This window comes from Parasteatoda tepidariorum, chromosome 4 (genome assembly GCF_043381705.1).
Source record: "Parasteatoda tepidariorum isolate YZ-2023 chromosome 4, CAS_Ptep_4.0, whole genome shotgun sequence".
NCBI classification, from domain to species: Eukaryota; Metazoa; Arthropoda; class Arachnida; order Araneae; family Theridiidae; genus Parasteatoda; species Parasteatoda tepidariorum.
The window spans coordinates 24,616,172-24,638,118 of record NC_092207.1 but is presented as its reverse complement, the minus strand read 5'-3'; positions in this window follow the sequence as shown (position 1 = coordinate 24,638,118).

The following is a 21,947-nucleotide window of genomic DNA, read 5'->3' as shown; positions in this document are numbered from 1 at the left end:
AAACCTGGTAAATCTAATTACCAATAAACTCATTCTGTTATACATGGTGAAATCGGGAGAAATACGTTGGATTGGTGAAATATGATGGAAAATACGTTGGATCAGGTGAAATATGCTAAAAATAATCGGGTGAAATATGATGGAAAATACGTTGGATCAGGTGAAATATGCTAAAAATAATCGGGTGAAATATGTTGGAAAATACGTTGGATCAGGTGAAATATGCTAAAAATAATCGGATGAAATATGTTGGAAAATACGTTGGATCAGGCGAAATATGCTAAAAATAATCGGGTGAAATATGATGGAAAATACGTTGGATCAGGTGAAATATGCTAAAAATAATCGGGTGAAATATGTTGGAAAATCAGTTGTGACATTGTAAGTCTTGAGGAATGATAAAAAAAAAGCAATCATGTCCCTCTCTTATTGGTTTTAAACTAGACAACTTTGTTCGTACAATTTAATACAAAACTTGGATATTACTATAGATACTACGTTTTACCATAATGTTTATCTCAAAAATTTCCTGAATTTAGTGCAATAGTTATTATAAAATAATTTAAGTGCAATAATATTATTACTAATAATCTTAAAATTACTAAATAAATTTCCTGCTATTCGCATTTCAATTTAAAAAAAAATTCAATAATATTTTCCATTATATATACTTTTAAAAACTTTCGTACAGGCTCTCAGAAATGAGGCAACAAAAATAAAAAAAGTAAGAAATATTTTTAGTTTTTTATTTATTTAAGAAATTGAACAGCCTCAAATAAAATTATCCATTTCAAATTGCATTATATTGTAAAGTTATACTTAAATAAAATTATCCTTTTCACATCGTGTAAGTAATCTAATAGAATAATCTCTTCTGAAGTGTGTCAAAATCCGGATACCAAATAAAATTATAACTTTCCAAATACAACAATAAACTAAAGCAACATTATCACTTCCAAAGTGTTTCAGAAACCTGATATGGAAATAAATTTATAACTTTCCGAATGCAACAATAAAATAAAACAAAATTGTCCCTTCCAAAGTGTGTCAGAAACCTGATATTCAAATGAAATAATAACTTTCCAAATACAACAATAAACTAAAACAAAATTACCATTTCTAAAGTGCTTCAGAAGCCTAATACTCAATTAAAATTTTATCTTCCCAAATGATAAATAATAAACTAGAACAAAATTATCATTTCCAAAGTGTGTTAGAAACTTGATACTCTAATAAAAGTATAACTTACTGAATACAACTATAAACTAAAATAAAATTATCACTTCTAAAGTGTTTCAGAAACCCGATACTGAAATAAAATAACTTCCCGAATGTAACAATAAACTAAAACAAAATTATCGCTTCCAAAGTAAGTCAGAGACCTAATACTCAATTAAAATTTCATCTTTCCAAATGATTAATAATAAACTAAAACAAAATTATCATTTCCAAAGTGTGTTAGAAGCTTGATACTCTAATAAAAGTATAACTTACAGAATACAACTATAAACTAAAATAAAATTATCACTTCTAAAGTGCTTTAAAAACCTGATACTGAAATAAAATTTTAACTTCCGCAAAACAACAACAAAATAAAACAAAATTATAATTTCCAACGTGAGTTAGAAACCAGGTACTAAAATAAAATTATAACTTCCCGAATGCAACAATAAATTAAAACAAAATTTCCACTTTCAAAGTGTGTCAGAAACCTGGTTCCAAAATAAAATTATAGCTTCCTAAATAAAACAATAAACTAAAACTGAAATAACTTACAAAATTTGTAAGTACATTAAAACAAAAATTAATTTATTACCTCCAAAATATGTCAGAATAAACATAAAAACTAAAGAAGGAGCAATAAAGATGGTATTTATTTACATCGCACTATACATAATTCATTTCCTTAAAATAAAGAAAGTAACGTTTTATCTTAACTATGTCCAACATTTGTAGAAGTTCGCTAGAAATTTCGTTAAAAAAAAGCTATTTCTCTTAATATAAAAATTTATAAGAATTTGTGCTTTATTTCTAAGCCATTATTGAACAGTTTACTTTCCACAGAAAAGATTAGTAAATATTTAAGAACAAGAAAGAATCACAAAAAAAAACAATGAAAACAAAACTAAGTGCGTTAGTGATTCCTCCAAACAAAATATTTTATTATTTCCTTACGTGATCTTCCGTAGCGTTGAATCTAGCGATCTCAAAAGGTATTACTTTTTGGAAGAACCTCGCATCGCTTCGTTGCAGAAACCACCAGAAAATATGTATTACGTACTTACATTTCTAGATAAAGGTGGAATAGAAGGGCATAAAACACCGCCTTTGTTTCACAAAAAAATAAAAAAAAGGACTCCATTCTTAGTGAAAACGAAAAAAAATGTAATTCCGAAATAGACAGTGGTAATGTTCGTAGATGGAAGAGGCCTTTTTCTTCAAAAACGATTGAATGAAAAACGTGCCCGTCCCACACAACGCGTTCTTCAATCCATTCTCCAACGAGTGTCTGTAAAGCGGAACTAAAAAAACTGAAAAAACTGGATGGTATAAAAAAATTATTATTGTTACTATTTTCTATAACGTGAGCAACTCTTTTCTTTCTTTAGCGAACTCTCGCTATGGATGTGTGCTGGGTTTTCATATCCTTCTCATGATCCTGTTATTTCTTTTCACGGCCTAGTCTTGAAGGGGGAAAAATGCTGCAAGAAATTGAATTATGAATAATAGAACGGTGCTGTTGCTTTTCCCACCAGGTACGGTTATGATTTTTTCAGAAGTGGAAATTTTTGGCGGCTGTTCTTTTTTTTTTCTTTCTTCTTCTTCTTCTCTATGCTTCATGCTCTCTTCTATTTACTTTGCTTAAGTGGTACGGAGTTTTAAGGAAAAGAGTAGACTTATCCAAGAATGAATCTTTAATGAATGTCTGAAAGCCTAAAATAATTAAAATCAAGAATTTTAAGCTTTTAAAGCAATCACCTTAAATTACTTCCCGGGACTCGGTGTTTTTAGTCAGCTTTGCTGGGGGAATTATTTTTGAAAACACTCTTGATTTCCAAGGAACTTTTTATATACTAATTCTTTTGGAGTTTCAGAATTTCGCTTCATATGAGAAAATTTTGTTTATGTTTGAGCTGGGTTTTTTTTTCGATTTTATTTAAAAAGTCTATTTCGTTTCAATATTACGATTTTAATTAACTTTTGTGTTAAGATTTAGCTATGCAAGTAATTTAGATTTTTCAACATTAGGTCAAAACTAAAAAGCATGGAAAAAGTTTCTTATGTAAATACAATACAATTTCGTATAGGTGATATACGTATTATGATCATTTCCCTAGAGAGGATTTAATCGAAAAAGTTTAATTAATATATCACGTGTTTTTGAATAAAACGGCTTAAATGCTTTCTGGGATTTTTTGATAAATTTTCGAAAATTAAGCTCATTAATATTTTCATAAGACAAACTATGTTTTAAAAACTAATGTGTATTTAGCGTAAAATTTTTTTACCCGAATAACAACATAGTTAACTATATCAAATTATACAAAATAAGCTTTTATAAATATGAAACTGTGAAAGCATTATCATCTTAAATTAGTCACATTGTAAGATTAAACTAACTAAGCATCTTTAATGCGGCTTATATTCTAACATTTTAGTAAAAACAGTATCAGACAATTTTTTAGTTAATCTTTTAAAAAAGCTATTAATTATCGATATTGTGTAGCAAAATGTTTAGGCAAAGTATTTTCTATTCTGTTCCTGAGCATAGCTTGCTCTGAGATTGGAAAAGTTTCAAAGTGTTTGTTGACGTTTTTGTTTTAATTTATTTTAATTTTATTATTTACTTAATCCTACAGATACTTGTTTTTATTGTTAAAAGATTAATTTTATAAAAAATATTAATACTAAATCAAATGTAACTTTTTTTATAAATTTTAGAATAAATAATGTACAATTATACGTAATAATAATTATAATAATTTTAATAATAGTTTTATTATAATTATTATAATAATTTTTATAATTATTAATATAATTATATTAAAATTATTACAAAAATTATAATTAATTATAATAATAATTTTTTACAAATTTTTGAATAAATAATGTACAAATGTACAATTTACAATTTTGAATAATAATGTACAACTTTCTTGAGGTATTTGAATATTACAGCTCATCTCTAACAATTATTTAACAGCACAGTTATTAGATTCAATTTTCAAAAAAAAATTTTTTATCTTGTTTTAATGTTAAATTTAACTACAAAATGATCTAAATAATGTATATATTTCCTAAAAAATAACGAAAACTTGCTTAATTTTTTTCGTTTTATTTATTTTACTATGTGTTTTTTTTTTATGAATATGAATATTCTATTTTAATTGAAATTACATAGGAATCAGTAAAACAAATTTAATATGCTCTTATCTAAGGATCTCGAAGTTTAATTTGTATATAATAAAGAAAAATCAAATTTAAGTATTTGAATTGAAAATTGTATAATAGGATCTAAATTTTATGTCATTAGAAACAACAATTTTTATTTTATAATAATAATAAATAGACATCGATATTTTGGGAGTAGCATGTGTCAAGTTGTTAATGATTTTTTTTTTAATAAATGTGCTAATAATTATTAACGAATTAAGATTTTCACATTTGATGTTTTTTTTTAAAGTGACAATTAAATGTATAATATTTCAGTGCTTATACTTTAAATCTATTAATACGTACATAAATTTAATATTAAATTTACAAAAAATGCTTTATAAAAAACGGCAACGTAATAGCAGAGAACTTAAGAATATTTTTAAACTTAAAAAAATCGCATGAAGTTTCAGAATTATTAATAGACATTTAACACAAAGACTTTATTAAATTAATAAGGACATTTTTTCATTAGTTATGACTTTGTTCATTTTAATACGTAATTGATTGGTTTCATTTTATTCAATTTATCATTCCTTGATGTGCTAATGATAGAGCGCTATGATTCACTTCATTCAAATAATTTTATCACCAAAATAACATTTTTGAGAAAAATGTTTTACTTAATAATCATTGTCACCTAAACTCTTACTCATTACTTTCATTTTTTAAAAATTATAACGAAAACTGTCTAAAGTATGTTACTAAGTCATATTTCAAATCTCAAAACAAAAACAAAAACGCAGCAATTCCACCCAATTTATCTTCGGATTCCAAGAAAATAACTCCAGTTTTGATTGATTAAGTAATTATCCCCAAAGCAAATTATTTATCCAGTTATGAAATTCCACTCGGCGTAAAGTTCCATTTAAAAACCTAATATAATTTCAAAACACCAATCATGATGACTTTTTAAAAACTAACTACCTACGACTTCTTCTTATTAATAATCTCATTAGTCTTGACATTATTATATTATTTAGGAGAGCTTTGGGATCTGGTAATTAATCAGTACCCGTCAAAACTCTACCATTTATTCCTTGAGTAAACTGCTTCGCCCCACCCCTCTTAACTCTACTTCTCACAAAACGCCGCCACACCTGTGGTTAATTACGCCAAACCAGGTCTCTAAATGCCACGTTTCTCTCATCACCCGCCAATTCTCACTCAACATTTTATGCATACCAGAGGCGACGAATGCTAAGAGAGGCGCGCATAATTTGCTAGGCCCGAGATCACCCCCTTCTTTCTCGTAGGCCATCGATAACGATCCCAGGGATGGAAGATTGTGTAAATAATTTAAAGCTGGCGGTGGTTAATTACTTAATATGTGGACGGGGTTAAACAAACTGATTCATTAAACACACTAACCGCGTTATTTAGGCGCGAGGATGAATTGCAGGGCATGTTAAAAGGATATTGGGGTGGAGTACGTTGTACTAACTAGTAGAAAATAAATCAGGGTTTAAGACGAGCAATCTTTTCTCAATAAAACTATGTAATAACAAAGCTATTTAATATGTAGTTCGAAAATAATATTGATAAGAAATAAATCTTTGTCAAATTTGATTGTTATTAAGAGTTTCTTTAAATTAACTTCTTATTTTTACCTTCTCTCTTAGGCCGGGATAGCCTGGTTGGTAGGGCATTGGGCCCATGTCCAAGTGGTCGTGGGTTCGATCCCTGCCGGCCGAAGACTCCCTGTGTAGTAAATGGTGACAGATGCACGTTAAATCTGTCGAGTCTTAAAGTCCTCCATGTTCCCATAACAAATCAATACCTCTGGGAGTACTGAATTGGAGATTGATCGTTCTCTGATTCAGGCCAAAATTACGATCTGCGGAGGAATAAATGGATGTATGAATGGGTCCACCCTATAAACGGATGTGACGTATGAGTGTGTCAGAAGTCGAATTCTTGGCCATAGATGGCGCCACTGGAAAACAAGAAGAATCGTACCGCCTCTGCCTTAATGGCATACGTCAGCAACAACCTTCTTTCTTTTGAAATTACCTTAAAAAACAAAACAAACAATGATATTTTGCTTGCTCACTCAAGATAGAAACCCAAACTTGTCTGGTGGGATTATCAACTGATCCTGTTTCGGGTTACTTACTGTTCTGACATGAAGTGTTCCCTGTATAGTTTGTCTAAAATAAGAACTCCTCCAGACATTCGTCTGGACCTGTGGTGGTAACTATGGTAACGAGGTATGACTATTTCAAGTAGAGGTGCGGGGTCACTGTTTTGGAGTGGTTTCGGCTCAGGTCGGCGGGAGAAACGTAATCTTTTTCTTCGGTCTATTGTGCTGTCCTAGAGCGAAGCAGCCCTCCCAAAAATGCATCATTCTTGTTTCTTAGCTTAGAAAGACTATAGTAGCTCCATGGGAAAAATCCTACTGTCATCGCCATTCAAGCTTTTGAAGAGCGAATAAAGTAGAGTGCAATACGTAATAAGTTCTAGATAAAAATCCCTCAAATAAAGTTAGCCTGGTTCAGTGTTAGACGCTTTCTTGTTCGCTAAGTTGGCAACAAAAGTATAAAGATATGACGGCAGCTGTTTACTGTCAATAGACCTTAGAAGACTCGTTGATGGTGGTTTAATAAAATATATAAGATTAGATTCTAAATAGTGATTTACTCCCTAGTTGTTGATTGGCCAAATTTGTCTAAAGCATTTAATTTGCTTTATACTCCCAGATTACTGCGATCGCTGCAAAAAGTAATCTACCGATAAATGGTCAGGGATCATTTAATAATAGAGACAACGTAGTATCAATGTATGACAATCATCTTCACTTCCTAGACAAATAGATGCCATAAATTGAGTGAAGCTGCTTGAGCTTCAAATCGCTTGAGAGGATGAAGCCCCGGCTCTTCACCAAAGAATGAGTAGGAATACTATAGTTCAAATATACATACAATAGGAAAACTATACTTCACTACAAAAGAGATAAACAATCAGCGTAATAAAATCATTAAACGTAACATTAAACTGTTCAACGTAAATAAAATCATCAAATCATGAACCATGGTTTTTCAGGGGATAGAGCACTCACCTCATAATAAAGTGGCCCGGGTTCGAATCTCAGCGATGACTGATCAATACAAATTCGGCGCCTGGCTTGCTCCGACCATAATGACTATGATAATAGGGTTTGATGTTGGCGTAAAGATTGATGCAGAAAAAAAATGCTAAATGCAACGGAAGTTGTGTTGAGTGCGAGGATAGAGGATAACAATAAGTAGAATATATTTATATTATATTATAAGTAGGTTTTACTTATATTATAAGTAGATCATATTTTATATTTTGATGTATGGAGATAGCGTGCAATTTTGTAAAAAACTGATGCAAGAAAATAAGGCTAAATGCAACAAAGAGTTATTGAGAGGGTGATGCTGATAATAATAAGTAGGTCATATTTATATAGAGAAAGCATATGATTTTGTAAGAATAAGCCAAAAATTAACGCTATATGTAACGAGAGTTATGATTAGTACGATGATAATAATAATAAGATTATATTTTTGACGTGATAGCGTATGATTTTGTAAGAATTGATGCAAGAAGGTTCTGCAAAATACACTGAGATTTATTTAAATTCAATAACAATGCTAAATTACTACAAATTTTCCGAGAATAAATTATTCAATAATTCCCATTATTGAAAATATTTTATTTAACGTTATGATGACAAATTGTTGTTAACAAAATAATCATTATGTGAGACACGGTATTTGTTGAAGCAATAACAGGTAAACTCTATACCATATTAGATAATTTTTGTTTACTTCAAATAAGAGAAATTGAATTTATGAAGAAAGTTCAGTTTACCGTGTCTTACAATTAACGAATAAACTTTTAAAAAACCATTTTTTTAATACAGTAATTTATTTAATAAATACAATTTAGAATAAAAAATAAAACTTAGAATAATTTTAAACACGAGTGTAGTTCAAAAGCTTTTTAAGCGAGATTTTATATCCGAACTCTCTCAAATCTTTAAACCATCGAGACGTTCATCTGACTGTTAATTAATTCAAAATGATACTGTTACACCAGTAAACACTCATCTCCATGGCACCACCCCTAGTAGGAAAGTAACAACACAATTGCTTGCGGTGCAAGTAATTAATGGATTCAAGTAACTCGCAACACATAACGTACTGCCCTGGGCCGCAGAAATTTAATTTAAATTCACCTCCGCAACCTGAATATAATATAAGGAATATTCGCGAAGTAATCACACTTATTCCCCCATTAAGATGTTACGCGTAATTATGAAAAGGGACGAAGTTTGGACTATAAGGTAATGGTTGGTAAGTTTAAATGGATATCCCCAGCATATTGGAGATAGGGATAAAGCTCGGAGGTCTGTTATGACATTATCAGGTTCGCACAAAGCCTTTTAATGGCGGCTCTTTAACTTAAGAATGTTAAATTCAGCGTTAGATATATCTTGAAATTCGGAAGATGACCCGCGGGGAGAAAGTATGGGACGTGCATTTCACGCACTTGTGAGTGAACTTTGAAGTGTAAAGTGAAGCTTCTGTCGCTGAAAATAGCTGAATAGATTTAATTAAGAGACTTTAATTGTAGTCGTCTGCTAGCTTATTAGATGAGTTTAATAGGTTAGGGGAACCCCGCACCATGCATATGAATGAAGTTTAAGTTTAGATACAATGTTCTTTAAGAAACGTCTTTCCTCATTATTTTTTTCATTAATCGTTTTATTAGAGAGAATAATTTTTATGTATTGAACCCTTTCAGTTGGAATATTTTTGTAATGCTCTTCTATGCTTATGTAGAATCTTTTCTAGAGCAAAATTTGGATTTCGAACAAAATCGAAGCTAATAGAAGTTAAATATGATGAAATTATTTTATGAAATTGGATTTATGAAAATTTTATGGGAATATGAATGTCTTTACTGTCCGACTGAAAGCATGCATGCATTTTATTTTATGCATGCATTTATTATTTTTTGCATGCATTTATTTTTTATGCATGCATTTATTTTTTTATGCATGAATTTATTATTTTTTGCATGCATTTATTATATTATGCATGCATTTATTATTTTATGCATGCATTTTTTTTGGAATTCGAACAAAACCGAAGCTAATAGAAGTTAAATATGATGAAATTATTTTATGAAATTGGATTTATGAAAATTTTATGGAAATATAAATGTCTTTTCTACCCGACTAAAAGCATGCATGCATTTTATAACAGTTTATATTAGTAGTTTGTAAAATCAATCCATGAAGTTATTATTGTTTTGAGGAAGAAATCAGCTGCAATCAAAATTCTTGAAGAATTAATAAAAAGGATCGTATCTTACTTTATTACAACCGTATTTGAACAGACAATCAAATTTTGAGCTTGCGACTACTGATGTTCAATTTCGTAGTCTTTGAACCCAATCCAGAAGACAAGGGAACTTTTGGATCAAGTATTAGGAGAAATTTTTTGAACAATTTAATAATAATCTTTCATCATAATATGTATGGTTTAGTTTTCAACTCGTGTAGTTTTTGTTTTGTTTTTTAAATATTAATGATTCAAGTATTTCATGATTTTAATACTCATGAGCAACTATTGACAATGCAAAGAATTATTACAATTACCTTAAAAAATGTTTGTGCGAATAGTTATTAAGATATTAGTCTTAAATAATTATACAGAAAATCAGTATGTGTAATTCAAAAAGGATTTATTTATATTTATAAACTGGAAAATGCCATAACAATTATAAAAATTAAACAAAATACGTATTTATACAGAAATGTATAATAGGATGACTGTATTAAAATTTTTAGAAAAATATCAACAAAAAGCATATTTGCTTAACAATAATAAATTCTCATTCCAAGATCCAAAATTTCAATAAAAATCCAATAAAACAAAATTATTGTAATGATAATTTAGATAAAATATTCCGCAATTCTGAAAGTTGAAAATACTTTTGACAAATATCATGATTTGAATTACAACAAACATTAATCAAGCTTTTATTTATAAAAAAAAAATTGCGACGCATTTTAAGCAGAAAAATTCGGTAACGAAAAACCCATGTAAAAATTCGAATACAACTTCAAATCAACTAAAACATGCATCATAAACTATAAAGCAAAAGAAAATACTTAATGCAACAACTTTAATGCAAATGTCAATATTTCATTGGTTTAAGTGAGCGATAACTTATGCAGTTTCCTAATATATTTTTTTCTTCATTCAAAGTTGTTTTGAATATGAATTTCGAAAATTAAAAAAACTACATTTAAAGAAAATATCATAAGTTATTAAATTCAGAAAGTTGTATTCTGAATGCAGCATAGATAATCAATCAAAAGAAAAGTCTTTTTACATTTCCAAATATTAATCTTAATTAGGATCGTCGATTCAGTTTTCGTTCATTTTTTTTTCTTATATTCCACGCGAGAAATTTGACTGTCTTTTATCATTACTTATCTTTGTGTGAAACCTTGGGAAGTTTGTCGGTTTCATATTTCAATGAATTATTGAACAATGGTTGAATACCGTTTATCATTTTTTTACACTTGATATTCGACAGATAATACAGTCTCTTTTCAGACGCTGAGCTTTGTTGTTTGCATATTTTATAAGAAATTTATGCTTAAGATTAGATGTATCAAATTCGAGGAAATAGAATTCGTAAAATAAATTTGTATCTGAAATTAAACTTTCTAGTTAGTTAGTTTATTTACCATTTTGGGAATGTGCTTTTAATGTCGAAATGTATTTCTGAAATATAAGCTTTGCTTTTTCTTACATATAAGAAAAAAATATAGGGGTTAGTAAGAATATTTTTTTACAAACAGGAGTAAGACACTTAACACTCATTTCATTTCTAAAGACTCTTCCTCAAACTCAAAAGAAAAAAAAAATATTGTTCGACTGCTAAGATGTTAAAAGAATCAGTAGTCCTAAAAATTTAATAAAAGTTAATAAAATAAATTGATAATTCATCTCATCACCAAAAATGGTGGCCACTACTGTACGCAAAAAATGGTGACTACTACTTTACACCAAAAATGATGGCTACTACTTAACACCAAAAATGATGGTCACTACTTTACGCCAAAAGTGGTAGCTACTACTTTACGCTAAAAATGGTGGCTACTACTGTACACCAAAAATGGTGGCCACTACTTTACACAAATGTGGTGTTCCTCTAAGTATTTCCCAACACCAAAACCAAGAATCCCAACACCATGGTCTTAATGTGGACTTTGTCAAATATTGGTGTTTAGATTTGACAACATTCTTTAAAATGTGTATGAACTTCTGATTTGGTATAAATATGAAATAACAAACAATTTTTAAAGCTTTTCAACACCAAATTCAAATAGGTATTACATTACAGTTTTTTATAGTGTAAGTTCCAATCAGGATAATTGCTTGTTAATTCATATAGTATTCTCGTTCTACACTGACAAGTACAACACACCACATGGATTCGAGATATATTGTCCACGGATGATTTTTCGGCAATTGCGAATCAATTCTACTCACAATGTGTTAGTAACTTTTGTCTATGGAAGAATTTCCGTTACTCTTAGAACTTTTAGTCTCAGAAATTCTTCTTTAATGCGAGATTCTCCGATGCAAGGCTCAAAAGTTCTCTTGCCTTCTAAAGTTTGGTTCAAAATTCTATGTTTATGGAATACAATGCCGGATTCAATGAAATGGATCAAATCTTCATTGATGGTATCACAAATGTAAGAAAAAATTTCGAATGTTTTCAATTTCAACACAAATATTTGTTAGAGTTGCCCTTTCCTAGAGTACCATCTTCAGATCTATATTTTGCCTTCAAATAAGGACAACAAGCAGTTTTTTTTTAATTGCCCCCTGCACAATTTTCAAAACTGTTTTTTATCTACATCAATCTTATTTCCTTTCTTATTAAGGAATTTTTATGAAAAGATTCCAAACGAATAAAATAAAACTACCCTTTATTCTTCACTCTGAAGGAAATTTTTTTATACCTCAAATCTTTGTTTCAGAAATGCACAACAAAAAATCTAAAGCGTACAATGAATAAATTGAATTTGACTCTAGTTTAATAATACGTCGTTTCTGATTAAGAAGCATTTGAACAATTAAAATTTCGAGAATTCATTTAAATTGAATGTTTTAATTTACATAAAGCAGCTTCAAATTTTGAAAGGAAAAATAGTTTAAGTCTCAAATATAATTACTATTTTATTTACATACATTCGTGTGAAACCTATTGTTAATTATTCCAAGCAATTCTGATCTTGATTATCATAGTGATTTACAAAAGACAGACGATACTTTGCATTGATGCCACTAAAGCAAAGATTAAATCCGTCTTTGTATGTGACCACTGTTGCCACGTATGCTTTTCCTAAACAATAACATTTACTCTTTCAAATATAATCACCAGAAACTGTGAATTAAAGGGATTTAGCTTTCATCATGGTGGATGCCAGCTTCCGCTTTTCCCCTAAACTGGCTCTTTATATTGCGGTATTCGAAACGGCAGCGTTTCTGTTTAAATTCACACAAAACTTTCAGAGGTTATTAACAGTGATTAATGCGATGGGGGAATTTAGCTCATTTGTATGACAGATCGATACTCTATCGTTAATCATCTGCCCCATAATACTCTAAACAGATTTTTAAAATGAATTTCTTTGTCAGATTATACTAAATCTATTAACTTTATTTAAATAAGCTGAAAGTTATTTCTCAAATGAGGCACTTATTGTGCAGTGGGAGAATTAGTTTTGGCATACAAGATGTTAATACCAGCTTTTATTTATTGTTATCTTACTTAATGTTATACACTGCATATGAACTACGTGTATTAATTTACACTGAAATATACATATCTCAAAATTGAACAAAAATGTATCAAATTAGCTTCGCAACAGATAATAGTCCAATTTGAAGACCTCATATATTCAAAATTGCAACAGCATATGCTTGTTTTTGTGTAAAATGCAAAGTCTTAAACGTGACGTGGTGGTAGAAATGTATGAGAGAGACGTTCGTTGATTGTCGGCAGGATTCGAACCAATGACCTCTTTGTTCATAGCAGGATACTTTAATCACCATAGTTGTACACCACAGTCCCAGGGATAGTAGTGTTTTATATAGTGTCAGCCGCAATGGCACATCAAGACTTACTAATTTCCAATTTCAATTGTACAAATATCAATATGGTCCCAATACCATAGTCAGGTGATGGGTAATTTTAATTTCTCTTTCTGATCATTTGACTATATCTTAAAAAAGTTTAAGGGAAAAGAATATATGAAACTTCCTAGTTCTTTCTCGACTGGGCTGCACAATTATGGCTGTTAGAGCATTCAGAAAACGAGAAGGAAATTAGTTCTTGTCCTGCGTTAAGAAACTTTTTCCCACAGAGCACAAAATCCTATAATAAACAGAGTTCAGACGAAATTATAAGTTCATATACTAACGTTTCTGTTACAGATTAAAAAATACTGTATTAAGCAACGACATGCACTTTCTGTACATTTTATTCATCTCATATTCATGATCATAAGGTATTCTGTATCGATTACCAAAGGTATTCTGTATCCACGTAAAGGTATCGGTATACCATAAGGTATTCTGTATCGATATTTTGTATTTTTAATATTATTGTCAAAAATAAAGCCATTAAAGTATACTCATCAGGGGTTAAGAACCTCAAATTAACTGAGTGTTATTATAAGTTATTTAGTGAGGAAGTGATTAAGTTATTTATTGATTAATCAAAATAAAACAATTGAAATCAATGGATTTACTATTGGTAAAGGGGAGACTAAAAACATCAAAAGCTATATGTCTCATCAAGCGTTCAAACTGGTTTTGTTGTTTTTAGATCTGTCTTTCTCAGTAGAAACTCAACGTATTACGATCGCGTTTTTTTTTTCTTTCTTGGTTAAAATTTAACAACAGTCTCAAATGCATAAAACTTCTGTATTTTTCAGTATATAATGCTTCATTTATGACAAGGATTCTTAAAGGCAATTATTATAAGGTAGGTAATTATAGAACATTCTTTATCTATACGTTATAAAATTATAAGGCTTTTGACGAAATTTTCTAATATTTATAAAAATCTGTCTAAAGAATTAAAACGATTTTATAAACATTTAATTTGCTAATGAGATACATATCAATTACTTGCAATTTTTTTTAATCTAATTTATGCTCCACTATTAAATTTTTACTTCATTTAACTCAGGCCACAAATAATAAAACATTCTCATTTTAGAGTAAAGTTTAGGGATATACAATTATCATAATCAATAACAAATATTAACTTAAAATAATAGTTAAACAAGAAATTGAAAAAAATAATACTTATATTTCTGCAGACCAAATAATCAATGTACTTATTGAAATCGATTTAACATTCTTCTTATATTGAATTAGTGTTTTATTCAATCTTATTTTTCTAATCTTATTAAGTATAATCAATGAATAAATATTCATCTAAATCAGTTAAGTAAAAAAAAATATTAATATTTTTATTAAGGCTGATATAACATCATCTACATATAAAAATAGTTTTTGCTTGCCTTCATTTTTGAATAAATTTTAATCAAATACAAAAAATTTATCAATAAAAAATATCGACCTAAATCGACCTAAAAAAATATCGACCTAAATAGTTGGCAGACCAAATTAGTTTTGATTACGTTAAAATCGATTTGCCATCGCCTAAACAGAGAAAGTATGCTTTGTTCAACGTCGTTTTTGAGTAAAATTTTACCAAATACAAAATTTAAAATTAGTAAATATTAAACAAAATAGTTAGATATAAGAGTAAAACATACCACATCTACGCACCACATTATCAATGTTCTTATTAAAATCGATTTAACATATCCTATATGTAGGAATACATCTTTGTTCATGAAAATTGTTTCAAAAAATTTAATCAAATACAAAAATCACATCGGTGAATTAATATTCACCTAAATAATAATTAAATACGAAAGAAAAGAATATCATTTCTGCAGATCAACTTGTCAGTGTTCTTATTAAATTCGATTTGACATCTCCTACATATAGAAATATTATTTTGATCATCTAATTTTATTAATAAAGTTTAATCAAATACAAAAAGCACATCGATAAATTAAAATTCATGTAAATAATAGTTGAACACGGAATGGAAATAAAAGAATCTTTATAATTTTTTTACTGACCAAAATATCAATATTCGTATTAAAATCGATTTGAAATCTCCTGCATATAGAAATATTTCTTTACTCATCTTAATTTTTGAATGTATATAAATCAAATACAAAAAGAACGCCAATAAATAAATAAGCACTTAACTAACAGTTAAACGCAAAATGAAAAGAAAAAGAACATCATTTCTAAAGACCGAATTATCAATGTTCTTATTAAAATCGATAAATACCATCTCTTAGATATAAAGCTAACCTCAAAAAGTTATCAATATTCTTATTAAAATCGATTAGACATCTCCTACATATAGAAATATTTCGCCTAAATTAGCTTTATATCTTAATTTTTTAATATAATTTAATCAAATACAAAAAGCACACCAAAAAAAATAATCACCTAACTAATAGTTAAACACAAAATAAAAATAAAAAGAATATCATTTATAAAGACCGAATTATCAACGTTCTTATTAAAATCGATATATACCATCACTTAGATATAAAGATAACCCAAAAAAATATAAGATTATTCTGAGTGGAACTAGACTGTTATCTAGCTTCTTGAACTTCTGATAAGGTAGTAAAAAGTATGGCACAAAAATAAAAAGGATGTGAGGAGGCTTAATCCATGGCGCAGGCATGATTGGTCGTTAGGAAACGGTATCTTGGTTTAGCGAGAAGGAAATGTGTGCGACGTTGCTTTATGAGGCTTCGAATGTCTACTTGCAATCAAGGTAACGGCCCACCATTGGAATTCAATCCTAAGAAACGATGCCTTTTGCTTCGGCTCTTTTTTTTATTCTGTGCTTCGGTTTGCAAATGGTTATAAGAGCAGTAGAATTTCCTTTTACTGCTCGCATTTGGAATGTATATATTCAAATACAGCTATGATATTTGTTTACGTTATGTTCATATAAATCCATTGCATTCGTAAGAGAATTTTGTTTATATGCAGATACATTAGATAGATTAAATATCTGATATATGTAACGTATGAATCATCACCCTGATTTATCATCATAAATATGAATAAATCATTTGTGAACAAAATGCTTATGAATAAGATTTTACGAGTTTTAAAACGTTAAATTTGCAATATACTATGTAGAATATTAAATAATCTCTCGGTATTAAAAATCGCTTGCAACGCCACTGTTTTTGTGTTTTACTTTACGTTGCATTTTAGTTTACTGCTCAACATCTATGAAACTTGAAATTACGCAATTGTGTTGAGAAATGCATAGGGAATAAATAATGCGAATAGTATGCGTGCAATGGAATAAAACAACTTTATATTCAGTGCTTAGTTTGAGAATAATTATCTGTCATACTTTCAGTGGCAAATAACAAGCTAATCACTATGCAGAAAGTAGAAATGCAACTACGAAGTTGAAATTTGATGTTCTGGAAGAGCCATTATCATTTATGAACTTAATACGATTTTTTTTTCGAAATTTATAGCAAAGTCATTTCTCACGAATTTTTCCTTACGTAACTTTACTTTACATTTGTTCTGCTGTGCGAAAACTATAATACTTAGAACTTCACAAAAGTGACGCTTTTACTAAGTGGCTAATCGCTTTTAAAGTGGCATAGAAAAACAAGGGAGTACAATGAAATGAGGAAAATTTACGACAGTTAATGATAATTACTTAGTCTAGTCACATTGATGTTACCACCAGCCCGAAGCCAAATTAACTTGCCATCGCATAATAGTCTGTCGCGAGACATGCAGTAAGCTAGTTAATTAGGTTCTTCTATGTCTTTACTTGGATGTTGAGTTGTATTTGACCCCAGTGCTGTGTTGCATTGGGTAACGCAGTTGAGGATCCACGGTGCGAACTACTCGCTTGGAATGGTTCGACATATTCTCGATTCAGTATAAATTCGGAGAGTTTGGTGGCTAGGGGAGTACGATAATATCATCCTGGTGCTCTTCGACCTTCTACTGCGAGTATGACACGTCATATCGGTTCTGCTGGTACACGTTATCATCCTGCAGAAAAACAATTTGCATGTAGGGGTTGACATGGTTTACTAGGATAGATGCGTACTAGTGTTGATTCATCGTGCATCCCACAAAAATAATGCACCCAAAGAATGCAACGAAAATATTCCCCAGATAATAATTTTCCTTCCTCCAGGTTTGGGAATCTTCTGACAATTGTTGCAGGAAGTTCGCTTTCAGACGTTCTACGCCGTATGTGCCAACTTCCATCTGTGCGATGGTACATGAACGTGATTCAACGGACTAAGCTACCTGTCACCACTCAGTCGACGTACAGTTGCAATACTTACCCGCGGATGGAACAGCAGCATGGATGCATTACCCCGGCTCTTTCTGTGGTGCTTTATACGCAGCAAAGTATTAGTTAAAGAAGTCACTGTTGGTAGCCGTTTGATCCAACTCAATGATTGCGCGATAATTTGCCCGAACACATCTCCACAGCCGTCGTTCCTCTCCGTTATCCAATGTACCTGCGGTGGCATTACTAATGTTATCTATGGTCATGATGCATTCCATTTTCGAGGTCGCTAAATTAGGATCGGGGCATTTTGTATTTTGTCATGCACCATATACTTTTATAACGGCGGCAAGTAAACAGTTTATAAAATCAGCTGTTTCGGAAATGCTTCCACTCTTGACCCGCCCTTCTGTGCCTCAGATAAATCGTTCCATTTCTCTATTGCACGATTGCAATGTTTTCGGATTCCCTCGGGTACCTTTTATGTACTCTCCTTTGCAATATGCTGCTACCTGCATTCCGTGGTTGGTTATTTCACATTGATTTCGAAAGTAGGTGGTGGTCACAATAATATAATATAACTGTGTAGCTTGAGCATTTTTAATGTTAAAACTGTAGTAGAAAAAACTACGTAGAGAATGCAACAACAGATTTAAAATGTGGCGCACTGAAAAAAACCAGTTTTGTTCAAGAAGTTTTTTTTCTTGTCTTAATCTGCTTCTCTGGCATAGCAATTTTTAAGGGAACAATTTTTTTATCGGGAATTTTTACTCACTTTTAGCTTTAAATAATAACAATTTATCCAATTTTTATTTTCATTATATCTAATTTTTTTTAAAATCTCTCACGTGATATATATTTTATAAACTTGCGATTGAATTGATATCCAATGTAGCCAGAAGAAAAACAAAAATTAGATGCTGCGTGAAATCTTAATACTTATATTAGATTTTTAAAAATATTAAAAACTCAATTCATTACATATTTAATTACAATATGTTTTTTTGTGAAAATATTGACTTTAAAGAGAGGAAAAACTAACAATAATACGGGGTTAGGGAAGGATGAGCATTTGGAAATTATTTATTTTGTAGGTGAAACTAAGCTTTTAAACAGTAAAAAATAACTTAACAATTTGCGATTTTTATATTAGGTTAAAAAAAGTGAAATACTTAAGATAGGATATGGATTGGTTAGTTTAGAATATTTAAATAAATTAAATGTAATAAACAACTTTATTTGTGACATTGTTTTCTACTGTTATATTACTTTACATTGTCTCCAGAGCAAACAAGTGAACCAAACAATGAAATGGGACGACTTCATGCCATACACGGTCTTTGGAGTTAAGGTGATAACCACCAGTGGACAGGCAAGAAGATATAAAATCAAAAGTATTATGCCAGTCTTAAGGGCAGTATTTAATTGGGAAACAGCTGTCAGTTTTCTGATTTCTGATACATGTAGGGTAAACCAAACAGTGAAGGAGCACTACCCAGTGAAGGAACATTTCATATATATTGATTAAAAATAAGAATTTGAAAGTTTTTCTCTAGATTGATTGGTAACAATAGCTTACTGCCAAACAATAGGAAGTCATCTGGCAATGTTTTGGATTACCTGATCAAATGGACTTCTCTGGAAAGAATTTTTGAATTTGTTATTATCTCTGCAACACCTTGTTTCTTTGAAAAAATTATAAAGTGAGTGTTTGCATTTATATGTTTGAAGTGGAATTAATTGCATGTAATAGTTTTATTTTTCTTACTGTGAAAAAGAGAATTCGAAGTATAGTTATTGAAGTTACGTTTTATTTCTTTTTAAATCATCATAGCATAATAAAGTACTGAGATAAGGTGGTGTTCATTCACTGGATCACCAAACGATGAAAAACCAGTGAAGGAACAAGTGTTCCTTTACTGGTTTTTTTCCTAAGTTAATGAAAATAAAAGATAAACTTTAATTTTCTTGTACCTTTAGTGATGTTCCGCATTAAAAGTGTGTTAAAAATACGAAAAACAACTTCCAACCAGTGAGGGAACAGGCGTGTTCCTTTACTGGGCATAGATTTCCCAGTGAATGAACAGTATGCGCTAATATGTTGACACTTTAATTTTCAATTCATGATTACAAAAAAAAAGTTAACATTTTCCAAGTATTTATATGTTATAATTTCAAGAATAGTCTTGTAATAATATTTTAAATTATNGTCTTCTTACTACTTGTTATTTGAACCTCCAAAACTTTAAAACAATACTATGTAAGTTCTCTACAATTTTTTTTACATAATTTGCAATTAGTAACAAATATGTTGACACTGTCATTTAACTATAATTACGAATTTTGAAATTAATATGATATTTTAAAATGCAAGCCAAGCTTTAGTGTTCCTTCACTGGTTAGTTTACCCTATATCTATAAAAAACGTTTTTAATTCTTTTCTTTTTGCTGTTTTTTTTCTTTTCTAATGTGAATTGAAATCAATAATTTGCTCTTCGTAATTAATTTTAATATTTCATTATACAAGAAAACAGCGTGTTTAACGATAGAAAGACTGAAATACCTATATTGCCTAAAAGCAGTTGAAATGACTGTATTGTGAAAGAATAACTAATGTATAAAGAAATTTGTTTAAAATTAATATTTAATATTTTTGATATTATTTTCAGTTATATAACAAGTTATTAGTAAATATGAACAATAAAAAATTATATGTTGTACAAAAAGTCACAAAATTCTAAGAAATTGGATTATCAATGATCATCTAATTGAAATTACAGTCAAAGCGACTTCCTTGGGCAATATAGTGTTAATAATAAAAAGAGAATGCAGAATAATAAAATTAGAGATAGAATTAATAATTATGATTGCTATTGTAAATAATGAATCGAAATTTGGGTTTGGATATTTAGCCTTCAAAAATAAAGATGTAAAAAAAATATGTCAGAGATTTTTGACTACTTTTATGCGTAAATTCGTTAACAGTAAATTTTATTATGTGCTTGAGAAATTTTCATGTGATTTAATGCGACAAGTTAAATGCAACAAATACCATGCTCAGCGATTTACCATTTATCAAGAAATACCAAAATATTTTTAAAGTTACGATATGTATCCTCGTGACAAATTACGAATACTAAGTCTTATAATACATATCGAATAAGCAACCTATTTCGAGTAAACTATTCTAAGTATATACATTAAAAAAATCTTTTATTTATAAACATTTAAGTTATTTTGTGTATATATTTGATGACAGTAAATTTTATAAAGTGTATGAAACAATTTCAAGTGATTTAACGCGACATATTAACTGCAACAAATGTCATGCTTAGCAATTTACCATACACCGTGAAATATCACCATATTTTTAATGTAACGATAACGATATTTTAAAATATATTCTAGAGACAAATTTTAAATACTGCGTCTTATACCAAGCATGGAATATAAAATCGATTTCGAATAAACTATGCAACGTATATATTCACAAAACCTTTCATTTATAAGCATTTCATTGGATTTATGTACATTACTGTTTGATTTATATTCCATATGGAAATTGCATTCGAAACAAATCATTGATAAAATTTCCTTTTGTACACAAATATAAATTTTAGCGTTTGGACCAGCACCACTTTTAAGATCTTTTTTCGAACTTGAACTCGGAGAAATGTTTAAATTTGCAGGAAATAAGAAAATGTTAAAAAAAAACGCACAAGCTGATCTTAGAAGAAATAGCTTCCTCTGTTGCGTTAATAATGAAGCATTCTTAAAGCCAAAATAAACCTCATTATTATTATAGAATTTGAGTAACTTAATAAATTATGAAAAACAAAATAATGTCTTTCGTTCAGAAGAATTGTTTTCCTTGAAAACCGTTTAAAAGTTTAAAAAAATTTTAGCTTTTTGTTGCCCAAGCAATGAAAAAATTTCATTCAGATATTTGAAATGGTGTAAATTTAAGGATCGGGCTTGTGACTGATCACTCGCTTGATATTCTAGTTTACAGCTGTTTGTTGCTAGAGCATTTTATAGTTTTTGTTTGAATAATGTAC